The sequence below is a fragment of the Microcebus murinus genome, chromosome 6 (assembly GCF_040939455.1).
Source record: "Microcebus murinus isolate Inina chromosome 6, M.murinus_Inina_mat1.0, whole genome shotgun sequence".
In the NCBI taxonomy this organism is placed as follows: Eukaryota; Metazoa; Chordata; class Mammalia; order Primates; family Cheirogaleidae; genus Microcebus; species Microcebus murinus.
The window spans coordinates 110662099-110675125 of NC_134109.1; the positions used below are offsets into that span (position 1 = coordinate 110662099).

Sequence of the window (13027 nt, forward strand, 5' to 3'; positions counted from 1 at the left end):
AAAAGCTAGATAATATTCTCACTAAGATGAGAAGTTTTGTGAGGTTTGCTTATAGTCAAAAGCTCTTAGAGAGTCAAGCTGAGATTCAGTCTCAGATCTGTTGACTTCAAACCTCATTTCCTTTCCCTTATGTCACAGTTTCCCCAATTTTATTTAGGTTTAGTTGTTGTGCAACTGCTGATCACTGAAGTTGAGGACTAGGACCCATGTGTATTTCATTTAAGGAAGCTTTCTGACAAAGTAAAAATAGGGGAAAGCATTCTCTATTCTCCTAAAGTTTAGAAGATTGAGAAGGAAACTAATATTTGTAAGCACTTACTGTGTGCTAGACACTATTGTAAGGATTTAACATGAGCCAACTCACTTAATTCACAGTAGCCAGGTGACATACTTGGTATTATCTTTCATCCTTAAAACGGAGAAATAAGTAAATTGCCCAAGATCACATAGCTAGTAAGAAACAAAAGCAGAATCAAAACCCTTTATTTGGAAAGGTTAAGTAGAGTTTACATCATGCCTATCTGGACTTAAAATTTAATATCACACAAATCAAAAACATAGCTGGACAATTTGGTCTGAGCTCCTTTTGCTATTAATGTCATTTGTAAACATTGTTAATTCAAATATTAGCAGCTAAATTATCTCATCAAAATAAAATTTATATCTTTTTAATATGCTTTTCATTGTCACCATTTTGAAAAGGCAGTTGTTTAAGCTGCATGATCCTATAATGAAAAGAAATTTTAAATTCACAGATTAGTGAACGGCAACATATCCTTTGACGCTGGAGTCAGATCTAGGTCCTACCAACTCCCAACTTTCCTATTGACTTGTCTGCTTTCTAAGTCTCTTTTATTTCTTTTTTATTTCAGCATATTATGAGGGTACAAATGTTTAGGTTACATATATTGCCCTTGCCTCACCTGAGTCAGAGCTTCAAGCGTGTCCATCCCCCAAACAGTGTACATTGTACTCACTATGTGTGTATATACCCATTCCCTCCTCCCCCCTCCCATCTGCCCCAATGAATTGACCAATGAATGAACTACCCAATGAATGTTATTGCTATATGTGTGTACTTAGGTGTTGATCAGTGAAACCAATTTGCTGGTGAGTATATGTGGTACTTGTTTTTCCATTCTTGGAATACTTCACTTAGTAGAATGGGTTCCAGCTCTATCCAGGAAAATACAAGAGGTGCTATATCACCGTTGTTTCTTATAGCTGAATAGTACTCTATGATATACATATACCAAATTTTATTAATCCACTCATGTATTGATGGGCAATTCGGCTGTTTTTACATCTTTGCAATTGTGAATTATGCTGCTATAAACATTTGAGTGCAGGTGTCTGTTTCATAGAGTGACGTTTGTTCTTTTGGGTAGATACCCAGTAATGGGATTGCTGGATCAAATGGTAGATCCCTTGTATTACTTTAAGGGATCTCCATAATGCTTTCCACAGAGGTTGAACTAGTTTGCAGTCCCACCAGCAGTGTAGGAGTGTTCCTGTCTCTCCACATCCATACCAACATTTATTGTTTTGGGACTCTTTGATAAAGGCTATTCTCACTGGAGATAAGTGATATCTCATTGTGGTTTTGATTTGCATTTCTCTGATGATTAGATATGTTGAACATTTTTTCATATGTTTGTTGGCCATTAGTCTATCTACTTTTGAAAAGTTTCTGTTCATGTCCTTTGCCCACTTTTTGATAGGGCTGTTTGATTTTTTCTTGCTGATTTTCCTGAGTTCTAAATAGATTCTAGTTATCAGCCCTTTATCGGATGTATAACACGTGAATATTTTCTCCCATTCTGTAGGTTGTCTGTTTGCTCTCTTGACAGTTTCTTTGGCTGTGTAGAGCTTTTTAATTTGATCAGGTCCCACTTACTTATTTTTGTTGTTGCTGTGATTGCCATTGGGATCTTCTTCATAAATTCTTTGCCTAGGCCAATGTCTGTAACAGTTTTTTTCAACATTTTCTTCTAGAATTCTTATAGTTTCACACCTTAGGTTTAAGTCTGTTATCCACTATGAGTTGATTTTTGTGAGAGGTGAAAGATGTGGATCCTGTTTCAGTCTTCTACATGCGGCTATCCAGTTTTCCCAGCACCATTTATTGAATAAAGATTCTTTTCCGCAGTGTATGTTTTTGTCTGCTTTATCAAAGATTAGGTGGCTACATGAGGATGGTTTTATATCTGGGTTCTCAGTTCTGTTCCATTGGTCTATGTCTCTGTTCTTGTGCCAGTACCATGCTGTATTAGTTACTATAGCCTTGTAGTATAGGTTGAAGTCTGGTAAATTGATGCCTCCTAATTTGTTCTTCTTGCTTAAGATTGCTTTTGCTATATAGTTCTCTGGTTCCATATGAGACGTAAAATTATTACCTTGTGTTTGCACTCATTTTGTAAGATGAGAAGGTTGAGTTCATTGTTCCCTAAGGGTCTTACAATTATAAAATTATCCTATCAGTAAATTTTTTATGTGCTTCAAATGTAAATATCAATTTTTAGAGATGAGAAGTCTTTAGCAATAACTTAATTAAATCCTCCCATATGACAGATAAAGAAACTGAGGCTTTCACATTTGTATCCCACTTTAAACATTTCTTTCATATACATTAATCTCATGCAAGCCTCACCACCCTCTTGTGGATTAAATATTGTCATCCTCGTACACATGACCAAACTGAATTAGTCCAAGGTCACATAGCTGGGCCTAGAGACTAAGTGACTCTGTGACTCTCAACCTAAAGTTTACCATAGTTTCTTGGTTTAATACGATTAAATACATCCTTGGATGAAGTCCTATTGTGAGAGAAAGTAAGAATTTAGTGATTTATGAAACAAATCTAAGCAGAAGAAACAAATGTTTCCTAATATAAAAGTAATAATAACGATAGTTGAATAAATAGCAGAAACAGAGAGGTAAGGAAGTGGTAAAAAATAGGGGTCTATAAGTTGGTTTAATTTTGGTTTTAACTTTTTCTTGGATTAGGAGTAAGCTTAATTGACTTTTAGGATTCTTGAGTTTATTAAGAGAGTACTACCTGATTTGCTTCATCCTTACTAAAATAATTCAAAGATAAATCATACTTTATAATAAGAATTTATACATTGTAGATGAACTAAGGAGAACCTAAAACAATTAATGCAAAAGGATACTCTAAAAAAAAATAAGCATGGGAAGCTAAGCTTTACACAAAATTATTTAATTATTTCACTGCCTTTATTGATATAAATCTTCTTTTATATTTCCCCTCTATAGTTGCAGAGGTATTGCTTAGAAACATTACCTGTCTCCATGCTGGTGATATTACTGTGCAGAACAACAAATTGCTTTACCTTGGTAACTTTCTGTATATAATATATATTTTTAATTGGAAAGAAAAGTATTTTAAAACTAACATATGGGGCCAGGAGCAATGGCTTATGCTTGTAATCCTAGTACTTTGGGAGGCTAAAATGAAAGGATCCCTTGAGGCCAGGAATTTTAGACCATCCTGAGCAACATAGCAAGACCTCATCCTCTATAAAAATTTTTTTAAAAATTACCTGGGCATGTTGGCAGGCACCTGTAGTCTCAGCTACTCGGCAGGCTGAGGCAGGAAGATCACTTGAGCCCAGGAGTCTGAGGTTGCTGTGAGCTATGATGATGCCACTGCACTCTAACCCAGGCAACAGAGTGAGAGCCTGTCTCAAAAAAAAAAAAAAAAAAAAGCCTAATATATGGATATGAGCAGTTTTTCTTTTACAGTGTTGATTCCCTAAGTTGTCCCTCTTTAAAAGGAACTGATTTTCTAGATGGTGCTTTTTCAGCAGATATGAAAATCTGATCATTAACAAAATCTTTTTTATTCTATAATAAAGTTTAAGACAATAAATCTATAGAATATCTAGGATCCCCCAAATGGTTCTAATCAAATAAGGAAAATAGTAAGTTGGCATAGAACAAAATTTGAAGGCAATTTTACAAGATTTACTTAGAGAAAAAAAATGTATTATGTCCTTCCTGAAGTCTGGATTCCTTAAGAGTTCTTTTTAAAATTCTCTTGCCCAACTGCTATGTTCTTTCTATATGCCCTGCCCTACAGAAGGCTCTGCCTCTCAGCCTATACCCATTCTCACGCCATCACAGATCCATGCAATTCAGGGAAATGGCATTTGATGCGTACTTTCATAGAACTAGTTCTTAATTCTCATTTTTGTATCTGACCTCAAATCACATGAAAGAGTTTTTTTTAGCCACTGCTTTATGATGATTTAAAGGAAAAAATGAAAAGTATACTTCACAGTAGTTGATTTTTAGTTTTGTTTTGACGTAACTCAGGAGCTAGTTTCCTAGAAACTTCAAATGCCTGACAAAAAGTTTCATTAAATTTTATCTATTATAATATGATTATGTCTTGCTTACCCAGAATATGGTCACTTTTAAGCACTACTGTAGCTTCTTTTATTTTTTTTTTTTTTTGAGACAGAGTCTCGCTTTGTTGCCCAGGCTAGAGTGAGTGCCGTGGCGTCAGCCTAGCTCACAGCAACCTCAAACTCTTGGGCTCAAGCAATCCTCCTGCCTCAGCCTCCCGAGTAGCTGGGACTACAGGCATGTGCCACCATGCCCAGCTAATTTTTTTCTATATATATTAGTTGGCCAATTAATTTCTTTCTATTTATAGTAGAGACGGGGTCTTGCTCTTGCTCAGGCTGGTTTCGAACTCCTGACCTCGAGCAATTCGCCCGCCTCAGCCTCCCAGAGTGCTAGGATTACAGGCGTGAGCCACCGCTACTGTAGCTTCTTATTGGCTAACTGTGATTCAGTGATCATAACTTTAGTTATTATCATAACTTTCAGTTATTATCATAACTTTATTATAATCATAATAAAGTTATGATATTTAGCTAAGGGCTTAGAGTTTTTAAAGATGACTAGGCTTTTTCTGTGATTTGTGAGTTTCCCTTGTTTGGCTTTAGGGTTAAAGAATTTCTGTTCCAGAGTCAATTGCAAGCCGTCCGGGCTTCCAGGCTGGTGTCCCATTCAGATTAGAACATTTCCTTTGTACATGTGTATGGCCTTGTGATTCAGAAGGCATGGTTTTAATACATAAAACCTTTTTTAATTTTTAAAGTATTTAATAAAGAAGTTGTTGAAACACTAATGTTTCCTTCCTAGTCTTGTTGACAAATCTGGTAGCATTAAGTAAAGTTCTTTGCCAGAGATTGATTCAGTATTAATATAGATTTTTTTTCCTTTTCTCTCTATAATCTGTCTTCCATACCAGGGTACTTTCTTAAATTAGATCAGTTCTTAGATATTTGGAAGTTTGATCCTTTTTGATGTCATGTTCAGTAAATCTGAGGATGGCAAAGGAAAATGCGGAGCCATTGATTTATGTGTATATATGGATATGTGTGTGTTTGTGTGTATGATCTAAAACCCAGGAAATGAAATAATTTCATTTGATTTACAGCTTTGTTCTTGAATAAGGTGTTTTAAAGTTTAACATGGTGATGGAGTTATAAGCAAATATTGATTAGTTTTACTTTTTCAAGTATTGCTACTTAAAAATTAAATGATTAAATGTAGCCCAGGGCTTCATTTTTATATCATAGTATTATATTTGAAAGAATTAAATGGGTTGATTCATATTTTTAAAAAATAGAAATATAGGTAATAAAGGAGAATTACAGAATCTGTTGGCCTGCATTTTTCAGATCAGTCTATCTCTAGTTGTCCCACCCTTTTTTTTTTTTGAGACAAGGTCTTTCTCTGTTGCCCTGGCTAGAGTGCAGTGGTGTCATCATAGCTCACTGCAACCTCTAACTCCTGGGCTCAAGCAGCTCTCCTGCCTCAGCCTCCTAAGTAGCTGGCACTATAGGTACACACCACCACACCTAGCTAATTTATCTATTTTTTGTAAAGATGTGGTCTCACTCTTGCTAAAGCTGGTCTTGAGCTCCTAGTCTCAAGCAGTGCTCCTTCCTCTGCCTCCCAGAGTGCTAGGATTACAGGTGTCAGCCACTATACCTGGCCTAGTTGCCCATTTATTTGAATTTATCAGAGAAAAATAGTACCAAGCAGTATAAATATTCCAGATATTTATTTGAATATTTTGTTAGCATATATATGTGCCATCTTTATATTTTTCTTTTTTTTTTTTTTGAGACAGAGTCTCGCTTTGTTGTCCAGGCTAGAGTGAGTGCCGTGGCATCAGCCTAGCTCACAGCAACCTCAGTCTCCTGGGCTCAAGCAATCCCCTTGCCTCAGCCTCCCAAGTAGCTAGGACTACAGGCATGTGCCACCATGCCTGGCTAATTTTTTCCATATATATTAGTTGGCCAATTAATTTCTTTTTATTTATAGTAGAGGCAGGGTCTCGCTCTTGCTCAGGCTGGTCTCGAACTCCTGAGCTCAAAGGATCCGCCCGCCTCGGCCTCCCAGAGAGCTAGAATTACAGGCGTGAGCCACCACGCCCGGCCATCTTTATATTTCTTATTTCTCAAAGTGAAAAGATTGGATGATTTTCATAAGTATTCAAAAATTATTCTGAATGAAATTGAGAATATTATTGAAATAATCATTTGCTCTTGAGTCTATTTATTTCTTTTATAAAAACCTGTCTCAAAAAAAAATTTAAACCAAGGATTTTAAGGAGATTAGATTTGAATTGAAAATTATATGAACTTCCCTGCTAGCTTTGCTTGTTCTTATATATAAACAGAACATTTCAGTATAAGATTTGGTAGTCTGAAATGTTTCTTGTCTATAGCTCTTCTATAGAAGTAGTAAAAGATTGCAATAGACTTGACTCTAGATTTCCAAACAGGGTAAAAAAAATGTACTTGATCATATTGAGTGAATTCAGTAAAAATGACCTGCTTTCTGTTCAATAATGCAAATACTGCATATCTTATAAAAATTAATAATGACAATCATCATTTTGCTAGTAGAAATGGTAGCTCAGACTTTTTCCTAGAAGACTATAGGGAAGGTCTAGTGTGATGAAGGAAACAGAAATCTTGTGCAGTCCTTATAGTCAGAGGCCTGATTATTCTAAACAGAGGAGAGTGATATGATATCTAAAAATCATCTACTCAAAAGTAGTAAGTAAGGTCAAATGTTTAGAACCCATAAAAAGATCACATAAAATCAATAATGGGAATATTGAAAGCCAGCCCATACTGTCTGAAATAAGTTTATAGAATCTACTTGAGTGCATAGAATTATTTTATGTTTCTTGTTAATTGTGAGATAATAAAAGTTTAACAGAAGCATGGAGTAGGAACAGGTTTAGACTAAGAAGAGGCTTCAGAAATTATTTAATTGTCCCCTTTTATTTTACACAGGTAATCCAAGAGTGAGAGCTTAAATTACTTACTCATGTCATATAGGTGGTAACAGAATTAAGAGTAGAATACTGTTTACTTATCAATTAAATAATTGTATATAGAATTTGAAAATTTGTGACAGAAAATGATTATTGTTGTTAATTTTTAAAAGTCACATATAGCAAAACTGACTTTTTGAATAAGTTGTGTGAGCTTTAGCATATGTACAGATTCATACAATTACAATAGCAAACAAGAGACAAATAGGCCCATGCCCTAGACAACTTCAGGCTGTCCATTTTTGGTCACAACCTCTCCATACATCCAGCTGCTGATCTGACTCCATCACTCTGGTTTTGCCCATTCCAGACTATTGTATAAATGGAATCGTTCAGTATGTACTCTTTTGAATCCAGCTTCTTTCTCTCAGCTTAATATTTTTGGGATTCATCCATGATGAATATTAGTGTATGAATATTAGTGATGGATATTAGTATGAATACTAGTGATGAATATTAGTTGTGTATATTAGTAGTTCATTCTTTATATTTTTATTGATACAGTTGTAGATATTTTTAGAGCACATATGATACTTTGATACGTGTATACAGTGTTTAATGACCAAATCAGGGTATAATGGTTCATTCTTTTAATTGCTGAGTAGTATTTTATTATATGACTACATCACAGTTTATTCACCTGTTAATGAACATTTGGTTGTTTCCATTTTTTAAAAAAGACTATTTTTAGAGCGATTTCAGATTCACAACTAAATTGAGAGAAAGGTACAGAGATAACCCACATACCTGCTGTCCCCACAAGTGTATAGCCTTGTCAATTATCAACATCTCCCACCAGGTGGTGTGTGTGTTACAACTGATAAACCTACACTGAGACATCATAATCACCCAAATTCCATCATTTGCATTAAGGTTCACTTTGGTGTTGTACATTTGGACATTATGACATGTATCTACCACTATAGTATTGTATAGAGTATTTTCACTGCCCTAAAAATCCTCTCTGTTCTGTCTATTCATCCCTCCACCTCCTCCAACTCCTGGTAACCCAATGATCTTTTTATTGCCTCCATATTTTTACTTTTCCCTGAATGTCATATAGTTGAGATCATACAATAAATATGTAGTCTTTTCAAATAGGCTTCTTGTTTCTACTTTTTAGCTATTATGAGTAATGCTGCTGTGATTTTTTTTTTTAGAGAAAAAGAAAAATTTACTAATAGATATCATAGAGACCTTGGTAATGAGCTCTTAAAGAATTCACAAACTTAATTTACTTTATAAACTTTTTACTTTGAAATAATTATAAATTCATGAGAAGTTGCAAGCATAGAACAGAGAAGTTCAGATACAATTCACCCAGTTTCCCCTATTATTAATAGTTACATCTTCTGTAACTATAGAACAATATCGAAACCAGGAAATTCAAATTGATGTAAAGTGAGTATATACTTTCTTGGCATTTTGTTGCATGTGTAGACTCATACAACCAATATTGCAATGAAGATATAAAATTATTCTATCACCACAATGCTGTCCCTCATGTTACCTCTTTATAGTGACACACACACCTACTTCCCTCCACCATACCCCACCCTGGCAACCACTAATATGTTCTCCTTCTGTATAATTTTGCCATTTTGAAAATGTTACATAAATAGAATCACAGTGTATAACCTTTGACATTGGCTTTATTTTACTTGGCATAGTGCCCTTGAGATCCATCCATTGTGGTGTGTATTATGAATTCATTCCTTTTTATTGCTGATACAGTAAGTTTTTCATGGCATGGATGTGCCAGTTTTTCCCCTACTTTTTTGTGGGTTACTTAAAATGCTTTTTAAAATTCAAATGTTTTAAAGTGTATCCTTTTTTTGACTTTTTGTTCATTGCTCTAGATATTACATTATATATGTCACATCTCACAGTCTACTATACTACAGTACTATTGGTACTGCTACATTTTACCACTTAAGTATAGAAGCCTTACCTCCATTTATCCTCTCCCCTTTGTCTTAATATTTTTATATGCTTTTGAAATATGTCTATGTGTGTATTATATGCATGTATACATATATATTTTATATGTGTGTATAGTAGTTTAAAATATTTCCTTTATATACATTGTGACCCATATCAGTATAATTTTTGTTTCAACAGTTAAACATAATTTGGAAAACTGAAGGGGAGCAGGAGTCTATTGTATTTATACATATTTTTACTCCCTCTGATGTTCTTTTTTCCTCATGTTCCAAGATTCCATCTTTTTTAATTTCCTTTTTTTTTTCTTTTGAAATTTTTTTTAGAGACAGGATCTTACTATGTTGCCCAGGCCGAAGTTCAGTGGCTGTTCACAGACATGATCATAGCTCACTGTAGCCTCAAACTCCTGGGCTCCAGCAATCCTCTCACCTCAGCCTCCTGAGTAGCTGGGACTACAGGCACGCGCCACCACACCCAGCTTTATTTCCTTCTATTTAGGGCAAGTTCTTCATCCATTCTTTTAGGGCAGGTCTGCGAGGAACAAATTCTCTAGGAATATTTTTATTTTTTCTTAATTTTTGAAGGATAGTTTTGCTGGTTAAAGAATTCTGGGTTAACAGCTCTTTTCTTTTAGCACCTGAAAAATATTGTGCCAATTCTTTTTGGCCTCTGTGGTTTTTAATGAGAAATTCAGTGTCATTAACTTATATTTCCCTCTAGGTAAGATCTTGTTTCTCATGTGCTGCTTTCAGGATTATTTCTTTGGTTTTAGTTTTCAGAAGTTTCACTCTGATATGACTTGGCATGAATTTATTTGTGTTTGTACTGTTTAGGGTTTATTCTGTAGGTTTATGTCTTTTGCCAAATTTAGGGACTTTTCAACCATATTTATTCAAATAATTTCTCAGACCTGTTGTTTTCTCCTCTCCTTCTGAGACTCTGATGATATGAATATTAGATCTTTTGTTGTAGTTTCATAGGTCCCTGAGACTCTGTTCATTTTTATTGAGTCTGTTTTCTTCCAGTTGTTCAGCTTGGGTAATTTCTATTGTTTTATCTTTTATTTCATTGATTCTTCTGTCCCATCCATTCTGCCTGGGCATTGTTGAGCCTGTCTGTTGACTTTTTAATTTCAGTTATTGTAATTTTGGTTCTGTAATTTCATTCTTTATATCTTCTTTTTCTTTGCTGAGATATTCTTTCTTTTCCATTTTTTCATTTGTTTCCAACGTGTTAGTAATTACTCATTGAAGCATTTTTATGATGGCTGCTTTAAAATCTTGTGAGGTAATTCTTACATCTATTTTATCTTGTTGTTGGCATCCTGTGATTGTCTTTTCACATTCAAGTTTTGGTCTTCCTGATTCTTGGTATGATGAGAGGTTTTAAATCAAAACCTGGACATTTTGGATATTAGGTCATAGCATTTTAAGTCTTCTGTTTTAGCAGCCCTCTTTGGATACTCCCCTGCCAGAGGGAAAGTAAGTTGCCTCATTACCGTCAGGTAGGGGTATAAGTGCAGGATTCTACTCAGCTTCCATTGACACCTGGCAGGAGGCTCCTGTTGGTTCTAGGCAGGAGTGGAGTTCCAGCTCCATACTGGGCCTCTGATGATACCAACTCTGCTAAGTAAATACCTAGGAATGGAATTGTTTGGTTGTTTGGTAAGTTTGTGGTTTTTTTTTTTAAACTTCATAAGAAGCTGCCAAACTTCTTAAAAATACTGATGAAATTTTTCATTCCTACTAGCAATTTATGAATGTTTCAGATGCTCAGCACCAGTGTTGTCCTAAAGAACATTCTGCAATGATGAAAGTGTTCTATATCTGCACTATCTAATACAGTAGCTACAGAAAGGGACACTACAGCTTTACATCATTGCCAATATTTGAAATTGTCAGCGGTGTCTGACTGTGGTTTTAATTATTTCATCTTCTTATTGGCCACTTAATTTTTGTAATGATGTTTTTAAAACAGTTTTTAATTTGAATACTGTATAGTTCATCAGGTGGGTTTTTTTAATGGTTTCTCCGTATCCTAAGGTCATAAAAATTTTTTTTCCTGTTTATTTCTTGAGGTTTTATAGTTTACCTTTCACTCTTAGGTTTATGATGAATATGGAGTTAGTTTCTATATATGGCATGAGGTAAAGGCAAATTTCATTTTCATTACATATAAATAGCCTGTTGTTCTAGCACGATTTATTGAAAATATTTTTTTCCTACATTGAATTACCTTAACACCTTCCTGGAAAATCAATTGACCATGTATTTGGTCATAGGTTTGCTTTTAGATTCTCTATTACATTCCATTTATGTGTTCATCCATAGGCCATAGTCAAACTCTGAATTACCCTAGTGTAGTTATAAATCTAAAAGTCAGGTAGTCTAAGTATCAAACTTTGTTCTTTATTTTCAAAACCATTTTAATCATTTTATTCATTTGGATTTTCATATTCCTTTTTTTAAAAATATTTTATGGGTATAATAGTTGTATATATTTATAGGGTACATGTGATATTTTGATACAAACATATAATGTGTAATGATCAAATCAAGGTAATTGGGACATCTGTCATCTCGAATATTGATCATTTCTTTGTGTTGAGAACATTTCAAATCTACTCGTCTAGTTATTTTAAAATACACAATAACATTTTTTAACTATAGTTGCCCTCTTGTGCTACCAAACGCTAGCTCTTATTCCTACTACCTAACTGTATTTTTGTACAGATTAACTAACCCCTCTTAATCTGTCTCCACACCCCCACTACCCTTCTGAGCCTCTGGTATTCTACCTCTACTTCCATGAGATCAATTTTTTAGCTCTCACATAGGAGAGAAAACATGTGGTATTTGTCTTTCTGTGCCTAGTTTATTCACTTAAGCCAGGCACATTGACAGATGAATAGATAAAGAAAATGTGATACTTATACATAATATAATATTATTTGGCCATGAAAAAGAATGAAATCCTAGCATTTGCAACAACATGGATGGAACTGGAGGATATTAGATTAAGTGAAATAAGGCAGGCACAGAAAGACAGATATCGTACATTTTGGAACCAGCATGTACATTTTAATGAAAAAATCTAGAATTTTGATTGGGATTGGATTGAATCTATAGGCTAATTTGGGAATAATTGCCATAATAATATTGAGACTTCCAATCGATGAACATGGTATATTTCACCATTTATTTCAGTTTTTTTTTTTAATTTATCATACTAGGGTTTTTTTTAGCTTTTGTTTTACAGATCTTATACATATTTTGTGAGACTCATGTTTGGTTGGACACATTTTCTTAAACTCAAGTATTTCATATTTTTAATACTATTATAAACAGTATTTATAATTTTTTAAAATTTCTACTTATTGCTAGATATAGAAATACAATAGATATTTGTGTATTGACTTACTATTCTGCAATATTGCTAAAGTCACTTAATAGTTGTAGTATTTGTTTTGTAGATTTCTTTCTGTATGTCTTCTGCAAATGAAGACATTTTAGCTTCTTTCTTTCCCATCTGTATGCCTTTATTTCTTTTTCTTGCCTTATTACACTAGCTACGACTTCCAGTGTGATATTGAATAGAAGCGATGAGAGTGTACATCTTTGCTTTATTTCCAGTTTTAGGAGAATATCATTTGGTTTTTAACTGTTAGGTATGATGTTAGCTGTCACTTTTTTA

The 13027-nt window shown here is 34.2% G+C and overlaps 1 protein-coding gene across 6 annotated transcripts in view; it reads left to right on the forward strand.

The window, feature by feature from the left end:
* PEAK1 (pseudopodium enriched atypical kinase 1) overlaps positions 1 to 13027 on the forward strand; it is a 285583-nt gene that overhangs the window by 113102 nt on the left and 159454 nt on the right. The window lies entirely within an intron of this gene.